The 23,583-nt window shown below is 35.2% G+C and overlaps 1 protein-coding gene across 2 annotated transcripts in view; it reads right to left on the reverse strand.

Moving 5' to 3' along the window:
* The window catches only part of LOC143222439 (neurotrimin-like), a 133,583-nt gene that overhangs the window by 87,833 nt on the left and 22,167 nt on the right, over positions 1–23,583 (reverse strand). The gene's annotated exons all lie outside the window — the stretch shown is intronic.

Genomic DNA, 23,583 nt, shown 5'->3' on the forward strand with positions numbered 1-23,583 from the left:
CAAATATAGAGTATTAAATCATGCACTTTAAACATGCAAAAGAAAAAAACAGTGAAAGATTACTTCCCGTTTTTAAATATAGCTTAAATCTGTGAATTTTTATCTTCGACTGATCATCTGCCTTCTTAGAATCTCAAATGATTCTATGCTTAGTGATAGAGTAAACATTTTAACTGCGTAGGTGTAAGTTTTTGGTATTCCTTCTTGACTTTATATGGCTAATATTTAGTATGTGCGTAAAAAGGAATATATAACCTGCGCAGTAGAATAATCTAAAGGGAACGGTAAGGAAATTGAGCAAAATAATTCATTTTAAATGTACTTCGAAATAGCTCTAAAACTTTGAAAATATTTTAGGAATTTGGCATCGATCGATATCTTTGGGGGCGTGGCATGTTTGTTATTAGTGTTGTGGTGGTTCAATGTCAAAACAATTTCGATAAATAATCAAATAAATAATTACGACGATGGTGTTTGTTTCTTGAATTTGGCTACGCTTACTAGCTGTCCCTAATTTTTAATGTGGAAAATAATACTGCTTACTGCTAAATCGTGGGCTACTCGAATCAGATAGCGAGATTTGACTGTTATTCTTACAAAGCACTCGTGGCTCTAACAGTTATGGAAATTTCAATTAATTTGATTCGTTAATAAAGTATTGTACATGTAATGTTTCTAATAAGATTTACATATATAATACTTTAGTGAAAATATTTAGTAATACGACACTGATAAACCTTTTTTTTTTTTTTTATTCCGTGCAAGAACGATTAAGGTTTTTTTTTAGGTACAAACTTTCAGGTCATAACGTAATCTTTTGGCCTATTTAAAATCTTTTTACAGCCGCGACTATTGAGGATTCCTTTTTGGTTTTCTTATATATTTTACCAGTAATGTTTTATGAGGTTATTTGTGACTTCACTGTGTGCTTTCAAAAAATTAAAAAAAGATTTATTTATAACTAAGACCCGAGACACTCTACAACTATCGAGGTTTTATAGTTTGTTTGTTTGTGTTTGAATTTCGCACAAAGCTACTCGAGGGCTATCTGTGCTAGCCGTCCGTAATTTAGCAGTGTAAGACTAGAGGGAAGGAAGCTAGTCATCATCACCCACCGCCAACTCTTGGGCTACTCTTTTACCAACGAATAGTGGGATTGACCGTCACTTTATAACGCCCCAACGGCTGAAAGGGCAAGCATGTTTTTGGCGCGAGGGGGATGCGAACCCGCGACCCTCAGATTACGAGTCGCACGCCTTAACACGCTTGGCCATGCCGGGCCAGGCTTTATGGACATCTTAGCTTTGATTTATTATTCAATGAGTAGCTCGAGAGGACCCATTCAGTTTTCTTAAATAAGCTCCTTCCCTCTAGTCTTAAACTGCCAAATTAGGGACGGCTAGCGCAGATAGCCCTCATGTAGCATTGCGCGAAATTCAAAAACAAACAATCTAAAAATCGGTCGTTTCATGTCTACTTATTTTCATTACCTTTTATTAATATAAACTAATCGTTTACTTACATTAAGAATAAACTTTAAAAAGGGGATACTGTGTGTATTTTTAAACACACATTTCGTTTGTTGACTCGTTCCTCTGACCCCACTCCTGTGTATGTGTAAGCCATTTCATCGTTCTACGTCCAGCATATAAATAATTTTTTCTATTTTTGTAAATGCGTTTCATCTATCTCTCTTTCTGTCCATCTAACAATTTAGTTATTTATTTATCAGCAAATAATCAATGAGTGTAGCAACGTGGTCAAACTCGTTAAAGTTACTCATATATCGCATATCCTTTAGGGCGTGCGCTTCGTAATCTGAGGGTCGCGGGTTCGCGCCCGAGTCGCGACAAACATGCTCGCCCTCCCAGCCGTGTGGGCGTTATAATGTGACAGTCAATCCCACTTTTCGTTGCTAAAAGAGTAGCCCAAGAGTTGGCGGTGGGTGGTGATGACTAGCTTCCTTCCCTCTAGTCTTACACTGCTAAATTACGGACAGCTAGCACAGATAGCCCTCGTGCAGCTTTGCGCGAGATTCCAAAGAAAGAAAGAAACGCATATCCTTTCCATTTGTTTTCAACGCACTTTGCACAAAACTGGACAGTGATCATCTGAATTGAATCTTCTCTAATTTTGAACTGGTCAGCAACATCCATCGCTAACTCGTGATGTACTACAGTCTGATCGAATGGTGGGATTTGAACGCCACTCTTATAGCGCATCCACACTCTAATATACAGAGCACTTAATACGTAGCAGTAAGACACAAACCATAAACCCTTAGATTTGCAGTCTGGTAACGGTAATTATAAGGCCACATTCTCCAATTAAATAATATATGTTTTTTACTCCAAGTTACTAATTCATAAAACAAGTCATTACCTTGCCGAAACGGGTACTTGGTGAGAGATATGAGTTTATTTAGTTTTTATTTTGCTTTTTAAATGTCGCGCAAAGTTACACGAGTGCTATATGCGTTTTTAATTTAGCAGTGTAAGACTAGAGGGAACGCAGCTAGTTATCACCATCCACCGCCAACCCTTGGGCTATTCTTTTACCAATAAATAATGGGATTGACCATCACATTATAATACCCCACGGCTGAAAGGGCAAGTAGGTTTAGTGTGAAAGAGAGAGCATGTGTGGTGTGACAAGAATTCGAACCTGCGACCCTTGGATTACGAGTCGAGTGCCTTAACCACCTGGCCATGCCGGGTCCCATATATACGTACTCAGTCCTTCTGTGAAACTATACATACAATACCGACTTCTTTGAGATAATTTTCATGTTAACATTATTTGTTTTCTTATCTTGCCATTAACGAGTTGATTTTCATAACCTAAATTAGTATCAAAAATGTGTTATTGTGTTTCGTGAAAACTTTATTACATATATATATCATCTTTTCTGCGTAGTAGCACACAAAGACTGTTCGATTGAAACGACAAACTAGTTAGCTATTAGCTGCTGAAGATCGACAACAAGTAGAGTGGGAAGGAAAGAAGAAAGATAACAGACGTAAAGTTGAGTGGAGCTATGAAAGATTGGGCTCAAGGACCAACAGGTGGACAAACCAGGGGTAATAACATGTATAATGCACTGGACATGTTTTTAAGTGAGGCCAGATAAACCAAAAGACAAGGGTGTTGATTTAGAAATTAATGAATGTTTGGACGTATATTAATGGGTGGGTGAGAGGACAGATGAACATATAGGTTGGTGGTAAAACAACCTACCAGACAACCGAAGCTATTGATTGATGGAAAGACGAACAGTTCGGTGGAAAGACAAATAGTTTGATGACAGTTCTATAAATGAGAGGGCAGTCGAGATATAAACAAATGTTAAACTGAATGACCGACAGACGAACGCACGGTAAAAGAAAAGACATGAACATGGATTGAAGAAATAACTTGAATAAATTCATGTTTGGAAAACATGATTTTGTTTTCGATACAGCTCAGAGGAACTGAGCATAAGCGTATATGTTTATTGTCTACTTACTGCCTGTGACTACAGCGAAAACCTTAAGCTTCATAAAGGGTAAAGAAAACATGTTTATCTTAACGTTGAATGTCAATATTTGTATAAAAGATTTAAATGCCTTTTGGAAAACTAGCTCTGGGCTATTGATATTTGATTAAAATATCTATGATAATTTATAGCACATATTTAAATAGACTTTCACGTAGAGGTAAATAACCGGAAGAAACGTAAACCAACTACACACGTTTCGTTAGAAAATAATCGGTAGACCCATAAACCAACCACACACGTTTCGTTAGAAAATAATCGGTAGACCCATAAACCAACCACACACGTTTCGTTAGAGAAACTATACCGAAGCTTAAGCCTATAGATTATTAGAAGTTAAGATTTAAATATTATATGCTACTTATATTCTGTCTACCTGAATGGTATGGTATTTGTTAGCTCTTATTTCTGGTTCGAATCCCTGTCCTACCAAACATGCTCGCTCTTTCAGCCGTGAGGGCGTTATAATGTGACCATCAATCCCAATATTCGTTGGTAAAAGAGTAGCCCAAGAGTTGGCGGTGGGGGGTGATGACTAGCTGCCTTCCATCTGATCTTACACTGCTAAATTAGGGACGGCTAGCGCAGATAGCTCTCGAGTAGCTTTGCACGAAATTCAAAAACAATCAAAACAACATTTCCGCTTGGTTTAAAGGGAAGTCGGGGTGGAGAGTCCTTCTTTAAAGGGCCCGGCATGGCCAAGTGTGTTAAGGCATTCGGCTCGTAATCCAACGGGTGCGGGTTTGAATCCCAGTCGCACAAACATGCTCACCTTTTCAGCCGTGGGGGTGTTATAAGTTACGGTCAATCCCACTATTTGTTGGTAAAAGAGTAGCCCAAGATGTGGCGGTGGGTGGTGATGACTAGCTGACTTCCCTCTAGTCTTACAGTGCTAAATTAGGGACGGCCAGCGCAGATAGCCCTCTTGTAGCTTTGCGCGAAATTCAAAAGAAACAAACCTTCTTTAAATACTTTTTCCAGTCACTAAAAGTCTGTGCTGCGATTCTAGTACTAGTTACTTTAAGAAATTGGACTGGGCTAGTGACATGTTTTAAATTTCAAATAATTCAACCATTCTAAATTATATTATTATATCTCTAATAAATCGCCAGCAAAGTGCCTGACTTGTTTAAATTCACTGCGACATATTTCTTCTTGACATTTAAAATTTAATTTCATAGCTTATTAATTAACGTTTTAAAGCTCTAAAAAAACCCTATGGGTTTTGTTACCACGATATAATTTTCTTGACTTCGTTGATGTTTTCATATGTTAACTATCTCTTTGAAATTAGAAATATTTTTTTCACCTAACAAACAGACCCTCAGTAAATACAGTAATGACGCCTTGGACTTATTAAGAGGAATTTGGCTTAATTTGAGATGTGTTTTTATTATTCATTAAACACCAGAAAGTAATTTCAGTGACAATTTGTACATGCGTCTAGTGTGCTGGTTACCCTTCTGTACAGAAGTCGTAAACATTTTTTTTTTCATAAATGACTTTCTTTCATAGTTATTATTTACAGCCTTAATATAAGGTCTTCATTCATGCTCACGTTCTTGGAAACATATTAAAGAGACCACTTCTCTGTGATTAATTGGATTCCAGTTAAACTGGATACGTGGCATTTCAGAATAGCCACGTCATGGTTTTGTTGTGATAACCCTTGTTTTATCTCTTATCATTATTATCGATATCTTTGCTGAGTAAAGGGCGAATTTAAAATGTATTTTCATTAGATTATTTGTACTTATACTTGTATAAAGTGAAAAACGGTTATTTCACAGCATCATGATCCAGTAATCTCAACATAAATTCATAATTTAAGCAAACTAAATTATCAAAACTGATACGACGAGTTGAGAAGGGAAAAGTTACTTTCAAAACTGTATTTGTGATACAAGTGTCCAGAAACGTGTCTAAGCTTCAGGAGCCACAAAATATATAAGAAACCTTAAGTTATTTTTCAAGTGAACTATTTTGAAAAGTTGTAAGACAAACATGTCCATAAAGCTCACAGATTTTCCTCGCAACGTTGTTTGTACTGATTCTTAATTATTTGCAGAGGTTTTAAAGTGGATGGAAATGTCCGGTATTGTTGTCTGTACCATCACCTGTAAGACTTTACCAGAGGGTGGATGATAGATGGTAAGATAAAGATTGGTGACATTGTAAGAAGAATAATTACTGAAACTCGTATAACATTAGTTGCAGTTATGTAAGTCAATCACCAGCGTGAAGAATGCACTAAAAGATATTTGTAGAAGTATTATTACATATTTAGGCCACTCATCGTATGAGCACAGATACAAAGCTAAAAAGGTTGAACCGGCTTGAGAAAAAAGTAATTTTAGATAGCTAATAATAATAATCTAACGATACTTTATACCTTTGACGCTACTGGTGAAATTAGAGACATCTCTGTAAAGTTATTATTATATATTATAGTTATAGTAACAATGTTTTTTTGTATCACAAACTGTATGTTGTTAAATTTCTAAAACGATTCTCAGCAGAGATTCCTGATGACGAGAAACCCACTTGAAATAAAAATGTAGCTCAGAACTGTTGGTATGGGTATGAACACTTTTATTGATAAGCAAATATTTTAAATGTATTCTAATTATTAGTCATAACTTGTAAGAGTTCTGCTCGATGCACTGTAAAATTCCTGAAAATCTTTCGTCATTGTAAACCATGCTCAGTCTGACGGCCCTGATAACGCACACTGCATTTTCCATTGCAACGAGCTTCCGTAAAGTAAGAAGATACTTGGTTTGTGTGCAAACTAAAGCCACAAAAGTCTATTGAAGATGTACAGGAAGATATGTGTGCTCGAATAATACCATTTTGGTTTCAGTGTATTTATTTTTTCGTACTTTTTCCCCCCACTAAACTAGTGTTAATTTAGAGGTGTGCCTAAGTGCTCGTGAAACTTCAACACTTGAAATTTTTTGTTAGTTTTTCTTCTGAGCTACACCGCCATTTTTCCCTGTGGGACAGCGAAAAGTTTACGGACTTCAAACGTAAAAATCCGGAGTTCGATTTTCCGCAGTGGACGTAGTACGTAGCCCAATAATACAGTCTTCAAGAAAATATTTATTCTTGAGATAACTCTCCATGGTATCTAGTTATAGATGGAAAACCAGTTCTATAATTGTTATTTTAAAAGTAGACCCTGTATGACCAATTGGCTGGGGTAATCTGAAGGTTTCTGGTTCAAATCGTCGTCACACAAAATTTACTCGCCCCTTTCAGCCGTGGGGGAGTTATAATGTGACGGACAATCCCGCTATTCTTTGGTAAAAGAGTAGCCGAAGAATTGAAAGTGGGTGGTGATGACTAGCTGCCTTCCCTCTAGTCTTACACTGCAAAATTAGGAACGGCTGGCACAGATAGCTCTTGTGTAGCTTTGTGTGAAATTCAAACAAATTTTAAAGGCTCTATGAGCTCACATAGACATCAAATTATAATATATATTTAATTGAAAAAATAAAATATGGAACTTATTTGATTACAATGTACAACTTAAAAGGTTGGTTCATGGCAATTGGTCACCGAGAGATTTTTTTTTTGCGATTTCAAACTGGTAAAACAGAATAATTTCTTATTGTACAGTAATGGCTCCCCAGTGGCAAAGCGATATGTTTGCAGATTCATGTCCTAAGAAACCGGGTTTCGATACTCATTGTAAAAAGAGCACAGATTGTGTAGATTTGTGCTTAATTCAAAGTAATCAAACTACAGTAATGTTAATACTTCAACGTCTTTCACTTAAATATTATAAACACTTCTGAACGCCGTTTTCTCGTTTAAAGAGAAAGAACGTATTATCCACATATCTTTTGGAATAATACTGTGACGTATACGCACGTGGACACTGCTGTAGCCATATTTTCTCGTGGTAACCATGGAAACATGTTATCTAAATAAGGGGCTAATTTTGATTCCTTCCTTTTGAAAGAAAACAGTTTAAAAATAAACCTAAAACTTTAATATAAGTTGATGGCTGTCAAAACAGAGTTCAATAAAGAAATACAGAGAATAAGCAGTTAAAGAAGTTAGAAGCCTTGTTCCTAGAACCAGATCTCTTTAGGTGTAACTTGTAATCGTGATCATTTGTTTTGTTTTTTAATTTTGCGCAAAGTTACACGAGGGTTGTTTGCGCTAGCCGTACCTAATTTAGCAGTGTAAGACTAGAAGGAAGGCAGTTGGTCATCATTACCCACGCCAACTCTTGGGTTATTCTTTTACCAACGAATAGTGGTATTGACCGTCATACTATAACGCTCTCACGGATGAAAGGGCGAGCATGTCTGGTATGACGGGGATTCGAGCCCTCGACCTTCGGATTACGAGTCGAGCGCCCTAACCACGTGGCCATGCCGGGCCTATAATCGCCTGTCAGGTGAAATTCTTTGTAGTCAGTACTTAACAATTATTATTTCTGTTAACTTATTTCATTATTTATAAACGAACGTCATTTCTCTGGCTACGTAGTAATGTATGTAATTCTTTATTATTTCCTTTGAAAAGCAATAAACCTCTGCAACGCTCGTGTCCGAAACATAATAGATATTATACATAACTCTACCGCCACAGAGACCATAAATAAAGTCAACAGAAACACATGTTAAATAACTACGCGTTGTGAGTGGACGAATTGCATCTCTAGAACTAATAATAAGAAACATTAGATGGCAAGAAACCGTATGAGGACGGTCTAATATAAGACGGATGAATATTAATGATACTATACACAAACTAATAATGTGTTTTATAATTAATTATGCTTGTCATAGAATGTTAGTGTTAAGCCTATAATATCTTTAACACAAAATTCTGTATTTACTTCCTTAACGTTTTACGAGAAGAAGAAAGTACAACAAAATTTTAACCACACGAGAGATAAAAATAAATACGGATTATCAGACGTTAGTGTGATTAGATAGAAAATAAATACAGATTATCAGACGTTAGTGTGATTAGATAGAAAATAAATACAGATTATCAGATGTTAGTGTAAATAGATAGAAAATAAATACAGATTATCAGATGATAGTGTGAATAAACAAAAATACAGATTATCAGATATTAGTGTAAATAGACAAAAAATAAATACAGATTATCAGATGTTAGTGTAAATAGGGAAGAAATACATATTAGCAGATGTTAGTATGAATAGAGTCTTACAAATATTTAAAGAAAAATCACAATTTCAATTTTCCAGTATTATAATAACAAAAACATACTAGGATAAGGATATGAACATCAAATTCGGTTCGTAAATCTGGGAGCTCACTAGGGCCTCTTGCAGCAAGAACGCACTCCGAACGAATATAGAGCCTTGGGTGTGCTATAAAAGTGATGACTCGATCGAATTATTTAATTAAATAAAAGTGTCTCAACATTTGTTGGTGGAAACTGTTGAATAGCTGAATTTCTTGTAATTTCTCAGTTTAAGTATTAGAGATACACTACGCGGCTAAAAGTATGGGGACACCCCTTCTTATTAGTGGGATAGGCTAATTCAGCCACACCCATTGCTAACAGGTATATAAAATCAAGCATACTGCCATGCAATCTCCATAGACAAACATTGATAGTAGAATAGGTTGTGCTAAAGAGCTCAGTGACTTTCAGTGTGTGGCTGTCACAGGATGCCACCTTTTCAACAAGTTAGTCCGTCAAGTTTCTGTCCTGCTAGAGCTGTCCCGGTCAACTGTAAGTGCTGTTATTGTGAAGTGTAAACGGCTAGAAGCAACAACAGTTCAGCCAAGATGTTGTTACAAAGTTACAACGCCGAATTCCGGATTCGATTCCTCGCTGTGCAGACAGCAGATAGCTCAATGCGGTCTTGGTCTGAAACAAACAAACAAATTCACCGTATTGTGCCGTAGTCGGATAACGGTTACATTACAGACTTCAGGAGGTAAGAACTCAAATTCTAGTTTTCGCGTTGTAACAGATAGCCTGATGCCACTTTGTTCTCAAACAAATAAACATATTTTCCATAGTACTATAAAATTAAATAAAATAGGAAGATGCAATATCTATATTTTATAATTACCAAAACATCCTTTGCTTCTCTTATAAACTTGCTTAAAAGTCTTCATCTCGTTTTTTAAATATGAGGCGTTCTCGACTCGCAATCTGTAAGTCACAGGTTCGAATCTCCCTTACGGAACATGCTCGCCCTTTCGGTCACAGTGGGTTTTATAATGTTACGGTTGATATGTTGGTCAAAAAGTATCAAAAGAGTTGTCAGTGGGCGTTGTTGACTAGAGTTCCATCTCTCAAGTCTATCAGTGTTGAATTGGGCACGGTTAGCGCATATGCCCTTTGAGTAGCTTTGCGCGAATTTCTAAATAAGGTATATGTGTGTGTGTGTGTGTGTGTGTGTATCACTGTTAAGCGGATCTTTATTGTGAACACGAACTAATAGTGCGATCGTGCACAAATTAAAGTAATGAAAGTACAATAATTTTGTATTACCCTGTGAATTAGATATGGTACAAAAATAGTATATTAATTAAAACTACTGACAATGGTCAAAATTTAGCATACTGTGAGTAGTGTTTGGTTTGTTTTGAATTTCGCGTAAAACTACACAATGACTATCTGTGCTAACCGTCCCTAATTTAGCAGTGTAAGACTAGAGGGAAGGCAGCTATTCATCACCACCCACCGCCAACTCTTGGGCTACTCTTTTACTAACGAATAGTTGGATTGGCCGTAACATTATAACGCTCCCATGGCTGAAAGGGCGAGCATGTTTGGTGCGACGGGAATTCGAACCCGCGACCCTCAGATTACGAGTCGAACGCTTTAACCCACCTGGCTCGTGTTTTATTACGGAAGTAGTTGTGTCTACTTTTCTCATATATGTTTGAGTATAGTTATTGTTTATTTGAGTGTTTTTACAAAACAAATACTTGTTATTGTTTGTTTTGTTGTAAGGAGTGTGTGAGTTAAGAAAACTACTGTTTCGTCGACTTTGTGTCCAAATGACCATAATATGGAAGAAGAGGTCCAAGGGTTACGCTACAGCTACTAAACACGTTCCGCATTTTCAGCCATGGTTACAAAGTCGGTCAAAGATTTTGTAGCTGTGGGCACTGTTGACTGACAACCTAGGTCCTTGTCAGTAGTCAAAATAAAAGACAGGTATGCCGAAGTTTTAAGGGGTTCTGATCTGGCTGGTTTTTTTTTTTTACGTTTAATGTTTTCACTGGCAGTTTAATTTGAGGTTTCTACCGTTTTATTTCAGTGCATGTTACATGTGATACGTTAAAATGTGTCAACGCATTTATCATAATAACCGAGGTAAAATTTGACGTTGAGTCATTTAACTTCCAATTCTCAGTTTTTACATCTTGTTCTGCTGCATTCAGAGAAAGTCTCGATAAGAAATTTTTTTTTCTATCATTCACTTACTAAATACACTAGCTAAGCCTAAACTTGTTCACTTCTTCCTTCTTCTTTATCACCCAGGATCGTCTTTCGAATCTTTTCCTTTGACATCTTGCTAACAGAAAGAGGCTTGAGAAGCCACCTTATTCGTTAAAACTTCAAGAATTTTGTATTTACAAAGAGGTATCGTAAAGGCAAAGAGTGCAATGTACGTCACAGCACGTTAGCAAATGACAAACGAGTAAAAATATAAAAGACACGCCTCCACTGGGTTCAATACTCTAACGATGATATAACGTCTTATGATCATTAATTACGTCATTTGAGGATCTTCCTTTTGTTCAGTATCACTGGGTCATAGCACAGACCCCTGTTACCATGGTGATATTCTTTTATTTCGCATACCAGAGGCGCATGCTTAGTGTGCTCTCGAAGTTTTTTTTGTTTTTTGAAATTCGCACAAAGCTATTGAAGGGCTATCTGCGCTAGCCGTCCCTAATTTAGCAGTGTAAGACTAGAGGGAAGGCACTAGTCATTACCTCCCACCGCCAACTCTTGAGGTACTCTTTTACCAACGAATAGTGGGATTGACCGGCACATTATAACGCTACCATGGCTGACAGGGCGAGCATGTTTGGCGCGACGGGGATGCGAACCCGCGATCCTTAGATCACGAGTCGCACGCCTTAACATGCTTGGCCATGCCGGGCTGCTCTCGAAGTGCTACGTTATAATATTTAGGGTGTTAGTGAAGTTTCTGTGTGCGCGTGTCGCTGCCGAGTCCCAGTTTTGCATTTCAGTTGAGATGCACAAAATAAATATAACATTTGGGAACAGAAGCGTGAAATGGTAAACTTCTGCAAAATGTTGTCAGGCTTGAATAACTTCAGTTTGTTAAAGCTATGAATTGCAAGGGGACATTTCAAAAACATGTCTAATGTTGTCTAGAATGAGCGAAACTTCTCTCACATTTTTTATTTGTCTTTAAACATGAAACACAAGTCTCGATTCCACAAACACACGACACGACACAAGAAGACGAGCAATCAGCAGATCGCGTGTCTTTGCACTTTGACCATATTCGGTTCTTTAAAAAATACGAAAATGTGGTAGTATTTCGTCGTTATCAACGGACACAGACCATTTTTGATAGAACAATGATGAATAATATTCCATACGTGTCCATCAACTTTCATGAAATCCACTCATGTTATTGAGTTATAGTGTGAAAAACTGATCCTCATAATGATAGATAGAGATTGGGGGTCATGACCTTGACCTTGATAGATAGAGATTGGGGTCATGACCTTGACCTGTGATTTTGATCATCCAAGAACTAATCAAGTTTAAGTTGGATCCAAGTTAAATAGAATACTAACTTTCGTCTAAATCTATTTAGCCGTTTTAGAGAAATCTTGCTGAAAAACATACAAACAAACAAACACACACACACAGGGGTGAAAACATAACGCCCCCTCCGTTTAACTTGGACTGAGGTTAATTAGTCTGTTTGAGGCATTCACTGATAACTTACGAGCAACTGAAAGTACTTTGCCCCACCCCAAAATTTAAGATTCAATCGATATATTTTCCTTTGCTTAGGATATGCTCATATTACCCTGATTCATTACTTAAGACTTTCAACATTCCCAACGCACGCTGTTTTAGAAAGATCTGGAAATACAGTCAGCATTTTATATTCATTATTGCAGTTTGGTGTTTTATATGATAGAAAAACTTTATGTAAACGACACTGTGTGAACATATTAGCCGGTAATATAGAAAGAAAAACAAAATACCTATCACTATTGAGCCACATTATTATGCATTAGCTATAAAGAGAAAACGAAAAAAATAATGTTTTAAATGCACTATTATGAATTAGGCAAGTTTTAAGAAAATAAAACTTAACACCTATTTTATCTGCTTCCTGTATCAACCTGCTTCAGGCCAGTTGTGTGTTAATGTATCATGTACAGATCTTTCACGAACCATCATAGGTAATTTTACGTAAGTGAATCATTTTCATTAAACTCGGATCATGTTTTGTTACACTTAAAATGTTGACAGTCACTGGCTGTAGATTTCTCTAGACCAATCACAACGAGAGAATCTTACAAAGCGTTTTAAAACCTGAACATAAGAAACATAACAATTAAAAATGACCATCGAGATAAACGAAATAATAATTTAATTGTAAAAAAAATCATTACGTGATTACAAAAGGAATATTACTTTCGAAATCTGCGAAGATGAATTATGGAAATTCTTTTATTAAAGCCAAATCAACTTTTATCATGTTCGTATTCAGAGGCCTGTGTAACCCACGGCGTTCAAACAAAGAATTTTTTTTCATGTTTTTGTTTGTTTTGAATTTCGCACAAAGCTACACGAGGGCTACCTGCGCTAGCCGTCCCTAGTTTTGCAGTGTAGGACTAGAGGGAAGGCAGCTAGTCATTACCACCCACCGCCAACTCTTGGGGTACTTTTTTACTAACGAATAGTGAGATTGACCGTCACGTAATAACGCTCCCATGGTTGAAAGGGTGAGCGTGTTTGGTGTGACGGGGATTCGAACCCGCGACCAACTTTTTGAGGTATGATAATGAAGGATATAAGTTGTATACCCGAATGCTTGCTTGAAGAGGAAGAACATGTAATGTTCTAAAATCATATAATAATTACTATCAAATGTGAACCAATGGAGTGGAAAAGATAAACAAACTATGCATTATAGGTATACAGAATGCGTTGCTTTATAAGGGTTAAAATAAGTTTTTAACATATTGTTATATATTTAAATAATGGTTCTAACATATTCCGATATACTTAAATAAGTTTATTATTATATATTTAAATAATGGTGAGCTACTTGAGATGTATTTTTCAGGACCGTGAGCAACATTTCCTTTCTGGTACTCAGACTGATTTTCAGACGTGTAGTTTGTCTTCCTGAATAACAAGACTGTATTAAAGTGCACCAAACCTGAAGTTTCAGAACGGTTCCTGCATATCAAGTGATGACCAAATCAAGCTGAAAGACTAGACAAAAAATAGTGAAAGCATCATCTGAGATCGGAGAGCTCAAAGTGATACTTATATATATATATATATATATATATAATCACGAAACATAAAGTATAATTAAAATTATGACCGTTTGTTTGTTCTAATCCACGGTTACACATACACTTACACGTGTATCTAGTTTTGTGTTTTTCAATATAAAATGAATTGAGATAATGAGATAACTTAACCTCATACGAAACCTCTCTCTAATTTTACATTATGATCAGTGTCACGTTCCTGCTGTCTTCATAGTTTATAGTTGTATTTATGCCATTAATCAATGGAGAAATTGACCCAATTTTATATCCTCGAGAAATCGCTCGTACAAAGACGTCTTTCATCTGAACGTGGTATAAAATACAACGTTATGTAGTAATAAAACAACAGCACACCTATAGAAACCGTTAGTGTATGATTTTTTTTGTTCTAAAGTGGTTTATAGCCTAAATAATGATGCTCAGAAAACGTTTACTCTTCAATTTTACTTCCCTATTTAAATGTTTATTCACTGTTGAAGCGTACCTTGAAGAAACAATATTTCATGCTGTTGTTGTATATAAAAATCTATTTTTTCTTTTATACTATGAATGTTAATGATGTGACAGTATATGGTAAACCATAAACATTCAAAAGGAACATGAAATTTTAACGCTATTATTTTCGATTTTTAATAATTTCGCAAGAGTTATTAATTCCTTTGTTAGGTTAACTGCGTTACAGCGATAGTAGTAGCACTTGATGTTTTATTTTATATTAATATTAAAACCAACTAGTATCTTTAATGCCATTTTTCCTTATGTACTCGGTTGTTCGTTTTGTGAAGTTATATCGATATTTAGCGTCCATGTTGCAGGTTTATTAGTACTTTTTAGTCGGTCGTTCATACGTAATAATGTGGTTTATAATACTGTTTGGTGATTCGTTCATAAATAATAGTACAGTTTATAGCACTGTTTGGTGGTTCGTGTCGTAGATTTACAGTGCTGTTATGTATTGAAGGTGTACGTCAGAATTTGAACCAAAAATATAAACGAATCATATCAATGGAAAATTTTATCTGAATTACATCACGCTGCTCACGAGTTCGGTTTTTTTAGTTCTCTAATGTTGTACTACGTCTTACTAATTTCAGATTACAATGTTGTTATTACACGTTTACATCTCAGATTACAATGTTGTTATTACACGTTTACATTCCAAATGTCTACAGTTCTCCCTCAGTTATTGCTGTGTATGCATGGCTCAGCGGCAGGTCTGAATACTTATAATACTAAAAAACCAGATTTAGACACCCGTGGTTGGCGTAGCACAGATAAACTACTTTGTAGTTTTGTGTTTCACCACAACTAAACGTCGACAGAAACAAAGTATTTTGCCCGAAGACAAAGTTGAATGTGAATTTTGATTGAGACACGGAAGATTCAGGATGTTTACAGATAGGAAAAATACGAGGTAGTTTTGTTTTTCTCCAGACAAAGCATGGCGGCAAGAAATCTCTCGTGCCGGTTTTGAATAGGGAACTAAAAGACTCCCGACTGGTCTGTTTTCTTTATTTTTAGTGAACAGCGAAAAAACCTTTAGAATAGCTTAAATAATAGAACAATATGACGTTAATATTACAATACGAAACTAACGTTACGATACAGAACTGATATTATAATATGATGCTAAAATTACACTAAGAAACTAACGTAACGATACAATACTGATATTATGATCTGATGCTAACATTACAAGGGTGTATTTATCATAGAATACACCGTATACAACCGTAAAACAACCTGTTTTTTAACCTGAACAGCAGAAACAACAACAATAACAACAAACAAAACGAATACTAATTTATTTTGAAACACATGAAATGATGTTTTTATTCCATGTTGGTTTCCACTCAGTTTCCAAGCTTTCGATCATATGTCAGTTGCCAAAACTAGAATCAAAAGTCAGAGAACCAATGTGGAAGAAATAGATTGGATTTTGTGTGTTAGCTTGTATATCTAACCTACTCGTGTTATGAACATAATCAACACCTAAGAACTTTGTTAATCCTAAAAAAGGTTTTGTTTGTTTATTTTTGAATTTAGCTCAAAGCTACACGAGGGCTATTTGTGCTAGCCGTACCTAATTTTGCAGTGTAATACTAGAGGAAAGCAGCTACTGATCACCACCACCGCCAACTCTTGGGTTTCTCTTTTACCAACGAATAGTGGGATTGACCGTCACATTATAACGCCCCACGGCTGAAAGGGCGAGCATGTCTTGTGCGACCGGTATTCGACCCCGTGACCCTCAGATTACAAATCGAACGCCTTAACCCATCTGGCCATGCCGGGGCCTTCCTCAGAGAGGTAACACCAGGAAAATATAATATAATATATACAACATAATTAATAATCAAATCTAAATCCATTCACCTGTCCTAAACCCTTTTGGCACATAATAATAAAGAGAGCGGCTCTATTTATCTATAAAAAGTCTCATAAATTATACACATTTCTCTTAAAGTTTCTTGTCGTGTGACGCAAAGAAAGAAACTTAATTCAACGTCTATGACAACCAAAAGAATCTCACCTATCAAAACTGACTGACAATATCACAGTGCCACAATTATGTATATTGTCATAAGTTGGATTGTTTCCAATAACCGTGTGTTATAAATAATTGTTCTATTATAATATCATTGTTGATACTTCTTTAAGCAGTGTAAATTGTGGAGAGAAAATCATAGGAATAATATGACATTTATGTCTCAGAAGTTTTCTCTTGACGATGACTTGGTAAACGTCGGAAGTGTCGAGTCTACATTTCAGAGGACAAAAACTGTCTTCAGTTAACAACGTTTTTAATTTTGTATCGATTTTAACGTTGAGTGTTAGTGATTAAATGTTTTCACTGGAAATCATATTAGAATAAATATGACCACAAATGAATAAAACTTTTAACGTGCTACACGTATCGACTGTCGTTTTTCTTCGGGTCCAGATAGCTACAGTTGAATCAGTTCGAACGTACAATCCAAGTGGAACATGTTGTAAATACTTATCGAGATATAATTAAATAAAGCAACTGTTATAAATAACACTTCTGTTGTAATATTGTCTTCATTGTTGGTGTTTCTTTAAAACATGACAAAATCAAAACATTTGTGACAAATAACAATTGTTCTATTGTAACATCAATATCATTGTTGGTGTTTCTTTAAAACATGACAAAATCAAAACAGTTGTGACAAATAACAATTGTTCTATTGTAACATCAATATCATTGTTGGTGTTTCTTTAAAACATGACAAAATCAAAACAGTTGTGACAAATAACAATTGTTCTATTGTAACATCAATATCATTGTTGGTGTTTCTTTAAAACATGACAAAATCAAAACAGTTGTGACAAATAACAATTGTTCTATTGTAACATCAATATCATTGTTGGTGTTTCTTTAAAACATGACAAAATCAAAACAGTTGTAATAAATAACAATGGTTCTATTGTAACATCAATATCATTGTTGGTGTTTCTTTAAAACATGACAAAATCAAAACAGTTGTAATTTATTAATCATATTAAACGATTTGTTTTGTTTTGAATTTCGCGCAATGCTACGCGAGGGCTATCTGCGCTTATACTAAACGAAGCTTTAACTTTATGAAAGCTGATTTTTTCCTTCTTACAAAATTTGAACAACGACGGTTGCGTATCTATTTGTTGTTGTTTTTACGTTATGCAGCGCCTAATTATAAAAAAATGTGCATAATGCCTTGAGTTAGGCTAAACTAATTCCCCCCCTCCTTTTATGCATTGTCGAGAAGCAACATATATCTTTCTCTTCCAGGAGAAATAAATATAAAGTAGGTATATGTAATCAGTGCATATTTGTAACAGTGTTAATAGGGCATTCACAGGTACGCTTTATCACGTGTTGGTGTAGATAGTTAATCTGTCTTGAATACAGAACTGAGACGGTATTCATGCGCTATTATTTTAATGCATAGCACAACTATGACACGAAATTAAAAGGAAATGCACGAAAATTACTGATCGCTTCAATGTACAGAAAGCTTATAAGTCTGTGCGTATAATGTATTTTCCATAATTAATTAATGTGAAATTATGACATAAGCCACGTTTCGAGTCACAATGTTTTTTCAATGGAAGACATTAAAATGGCGTCCTGTGAAATATATATATATATATATACAGCTTGCATACGTAATGTTCAAGTAAAATACATTGTTTGTCATCCACGCATGACAAATGGAAGCGCTATTTCATAAAATATTGAAATTATTGTGACGTTAATGCGCGAAATCAAACCTCTAACGCGTATAAAGCGTATGACAAATTAAAGAAAATAACGTAAAACACGTAGTTGGAAACATGAACGTTTTTAATCAGTCTCCAAGATCATGCCACTGATCAGAACGGTACAGAGAACACCAGCTGAGTCTGAATGAATTGTGTTGGCTGGAACGTGCGGTTGTTTGTATGAAGGGTATACCGCTGCTCTGCCATTAGATATATTAAAAGAGTTTCGTATGAACAAAATAGCAAAATGCCATTTAAAATCCGTATAATAAAATTAAGTTAATATTTATATGTATATATAATATTTATATGTATATACACCATGTTCAGTCAAGAGAGTTTTCTTTACATAAAACATTCGGAAAAAAATTGTTAGAGAAGAGAACAACAACTTCTTTCGTTACATAATGCTATACAAAAGCATCTTTAAAAACGTTACGACAGCAATATTTTTTGTTGTATCATGTTACAACTTCTAGTGTTAGAATTATAAATTGTAAGTGTATACTTAGCGTGGTAAGTGTTAATTTGTGTTCGTTAGTAAAGCAAAATTTCGTTTATTCGCGAGCTGTTTGTTACTGTTAATTTCCGGAGTAAAAGTTATAATATAATAAAGTTATAATAAAGCATATAATAAAAGTTACGTTTTACATAACTGACCATCACAAACATTTTGCTCAAAGTTTAAACTTTCTATACCATTCTTCAAATAACGTGTTATTTTGAGACCAGTGTTCCAATTTCGTGATATACAATAAATTTGCACCACGCCCTGTAATATGAAAACATAATATGGTAAATATGCATGATCGTGTTTTTTTATTTGATTTATTCTTAGCATATATAGAGTCAATTAGTTTGCAGAAAACTGATTTTTCTACTTTTCTTTCCATCTGTAGGAACCAACACAGTGAATTGTCTCTCATTTCTTTTCAGGCACCGGTATGGCCAGGTGGGTTAACGCGTTACACTTCTAATCTGAGGATCGCAGGTTCGGATCCCGGTCGCACCAAACCTACTCGCTTTTACAGCCTTCGGGACTTTATAATGTGACGGTCAATCCCACTATTCGTTGGTAAAAGAGTAGCCCAAGAGATGGCGGTGGGTGGTGATGACTAGCTGCCTTCCCTCTAGTCTTACACTGCTAAATTAGGGACGGCTAGCGCAGATAGCTCTCGTGTGGCTTTGCGCGAAATTAAAATGTCATTTCTTTTTATAACTTTTCACTTTTGTTTCATACGTGAGGCAAGGAGGCTCGGCATGGCCCGGTGGGTTAAAGCGTTCGACTTCTAATCTGAAGGTCACAGGTTCGAATCCCGGTCGCACCAAACCTACTCGCCCTATCAGCTGTGGGGATATTATAATGTGATGGTCAATCCCACTATTAGTTGGTAAAACAGTAGCCCAAGAGTTGGCGGTGGGTGGTGATGACTAGCTGCCTTCCCTATAGTCTTATACTGCTAAATTAGGGACGACTACGCAGATAGTCTTCGTGTAGCTTTGAGCGAAATTCAAAAAACAAACTTTTGTCTTATACCTAAAGTAAGAATTAACTGGCTAAGTTATCTCTATGTATTATATGTATATACACACACACATATATATAAACGACATTTAAGTCATCAGTGTTATAGGTGTTCGGTATTTGACACATCTGCATTCGCTAATCGAGAATTAGCTGTGATGATATAAAGTTAAACGGCCTCGTATCAGTGTGTTAAACGTACATGTCAGTATGTTACAAAAAGAAAAAAAGAAAAAAGTATATTTATTCAGAAAATTCGCCTTCATGTTATATTTCTGAAAGGTTTACCCAATAACAAAAATACATTTAAGATTAGGCACATTCGACATTCAGTCGTTCAATATCTGTATGCCTAAATCAGTTTAGGGTTTTGGTGTTTTTATTTCAATACAGGTCGTGGTACCAGTACCATAGTTAAGAAACTGGTACCACCCTTTATGTTATACATGCAGATAATTTAAAGAACTTCAAAGCTGAGGAGATCGAATCTGGCTTCTCGTAATGGTAGCCAATACTAAACATAATGAGCTAACAGAGGAATACCCCCCATTACCTGAACGCTAAGTCTGAGAGATATAACTCTAAAAATCGGTTTTCGTTGCCCGCGGTTGGAAGAGAACTGGTAGCTTATTGATAGAATGGTGCAAAACGAAAAATAAATATGATAATAGTGAATGACAAATAGTAGTGGCCTAACGTATGAACTAATATTTCTATAAATAACATACATAATTAAGTGTATACATACATATATATATATACGAATCGTCCGGACTATTTTCTACCTTCGGTCTTTTGGAAATATATAAATATCTAAAAAAAATGCACAATTTAGCTTTTATTATCGAAACCAGTTTGATCTAATGGTTTCACGCCCATAAAAAAAAAAAAAAAGAAATTACAAGCGCTGAAAGATGAAAAAACAGAGAAAACATATAAAATATTTATTAGCCTAATTTAATGTGTTATTCGGCGGTTAAAGTTTTAACACAGGCGTCTTTTAAATACGACAGTATAAATTGTTTTCATGGAGTTGTTTGTAACAATAATAATTACAATAACAGAGAGCACAGTGGTCGAGTTTAATACCTGAACAATCAAAAGAAGTGGCCCCGTGATGTCACGGAAATACTGTTAAATGTAAAAGTAAATACACGAGAATATAGGTCGAAAGTTTCGGTTTTGGTTATTGTTTTTGTCGCTGATCGATAGAACGCTGCATGTTATTTCTTTTCGTTTTGCTGGATATTTGGTCTTATTTCTTTATTTCAAGGTAATATCCGACATCAGTTCTTCTATCATAACTCGTATTACGAGCGCGTAAGTCCTCGTGATCGACAAAGTTCAGAGGAAAACGCAACAGCAAAAAAAAAAAACAAAAAAAAACACCACAGTGGGAGGCTGAACTGTTACGAATTGGCCCCGAAAAACACACTTACATTCCCCCGTCCGGAAAAGTCAGAGAAGCTGGAAAGTTATGAGCTTAACACCCAAAATATATGCACGTGCTTACATCGTTCAAATGAGAAAATTCTCATTAAATTACTTCTAACATTCGGAATTTCGTTCTATTAAACAAATCAGCCGTTTGCTGTACCTAAGTTTTATAATAGGAACAAAAACAATATTCAACAACTCTTCATTCCTGCAATAATAATTTGTTGCTGACATTACAATTTGTTTTTAAAGACTATTCTACTTGAAGTTTATTGAAGTTAAATTACTTTAACGCTTAAAAAATGAGTTTATATATTTTTTTACATATTTATATACAAATATATCTATACGCGTACGAACTGTAAATGCCACAGAGACAAGCGAGTGCATTGTTGGTATAATTTAGAGAATGAACTTTGAAACCAGTAACAAAACATCTTATTGTAATTTCACTAGCACACAACTCACAATGTTTTTCAATAAAACATATACTTGTATATCAGTTTATCTAAGTTACATGTATTTTACATAATTATTTTGTACACATCTCTTTTACCAAGTAGAGAGAAAAAAAAAACAAACACATCCTGAAAACCAAACAGATATTTCCGTGTGTCGCTAATAGGAAGATCTGAATCAATAAAACTGACATACGTGCTAAGCTACTTTTATTTCTGTGTAAGAGACAAATATCTAACGTAGTAAAAATTCATGTTTGTTTTAACACTTGCGATTTTGTTTTTAAATTAGAAACTCATTAGAAAAATAGAAGACGTCTTGCTTATGTTGCTTTTGTTGTTGTACCTTCGAAATTTCCAGGTACACGATTTAAACATTTAAAGTCTCGATCAATACATAGTAATCAATGTAAGAGAAAAGCTTTCACATGGAACGTAATACTACACGTCCTGTCTATTCTTAGATTTAATGTACAGTGTTGTAAATAAAACTGTAAAGAATGAACGTGGCTTTATCTTAATGTGAGCTTTAATAGAATAATTATCTTGTACAGGTTAATGAAGAGACAGGAAAACAACTAATGCGTTTTTCACTTGTCAACGCCGTTGTTTCCATATACCTAGTGTTTTTGTCTTGTTTTTGGTGGCATTCTTATGGTAATACGAGACGAGCTATTGATTTTTGTAGGCTTTTGTTTAACGGTTTCTGTCTTAGTACCTATATAATTTACCATGTAATATATTAACAGTAAAAACAAATACGTACAATCATTGATTAACTGGTTCAAGTATCATTTATCCACCGTAGACAATAACGTTTTTAACAACTTTAAGTAACGCCAAACTTCCAGAGTGACGGATAACTGAGTTCATTATTGAACCAGTATTTTTCACTTAAAAGTTTACTAACTTAATGGGTGGTTTGCTCGGGTTGTGAATCTCGGATTCAAGATTTGAGTCCTGTTTTTGCTAAAAAAAAACAACAAACGTGCTTCGTAATTTGAGGTCATGAGTGCACTGTGAAAATAGGGTCTAATCTCACTTTTCAGTCGAGATAAATAGTCCAAAAGCTTGTGTTGGGTGTTGTTGGTTATCAGCATTTCTATCAATCAAGACTTAGAGACAGCTGGGTGCGAATAGCTCACGTGCGACTGTTCTCGAAAATTCTAAAAGAAACACATTAACTAATTAAGAATAAAGATATGGAAATTGTACATTCAGTATCTTGAGATAAATATTTTTTAAAGAAATGGAAGTTGGTATGTGTGAAACTTTTTTATAACGGACAAAGGAAAATTGTCTTGCTAAATAATTTAATCGACACATAAATAAATGAAACCAGTTGTGTAGTTAAATGTTTCGTGTTAAAACCAGTTTTTTATTCTTCGTTTATCAGAGCTAGTGCTTACACTAATTATTGTTTGATATTATATTTTGTTAAAAGATAGTATAGATAGAACAACTTTTCAATGTTTCTGTAAGAATTCATTACACGAATTTTCGAATGCGTTGAATGAAATGATACATAACGAACTGGTAAGGTGTGAAACATCGAATTTTTATGTCAGCCTTCTGAGCGTCTATAGTATAACATCTGGGATCAAATTATCAAATCTAATATTTGCAGAACTTGGCACAGAGCCAAAAGCTAGCACAATCTACCCTTAGGAGAAATGCATATACAAAGTTTTATCTAAAAATAAAAGCACAGTTGTTAAGGTGGAAAAAATTAGTAACAGTGCTCTGAATTTACGTGTCTTTCAAACAAATTAAGCACATATTTCACAGCAGTGAATTATTTTACTCTTTTGTTTAATATTCTGACACTTATAGTGTTTA

The sequence above is a fragment of the Tachypleus tridentatus genome, chromosome 8, assembly GCF_004210375.1.
Source record: "Tachypleus tridentatus isolate NWPU-2018 chromosome 8, ASM421037v1, whole genome shotgun sequence".
Taxonomy (NCBI): Eukaryota; Metazoa; Arthropoda; class Merostomata; order Xiphosura; family Limulidae; genus Tachypleus; species Tachypleus tridentatus.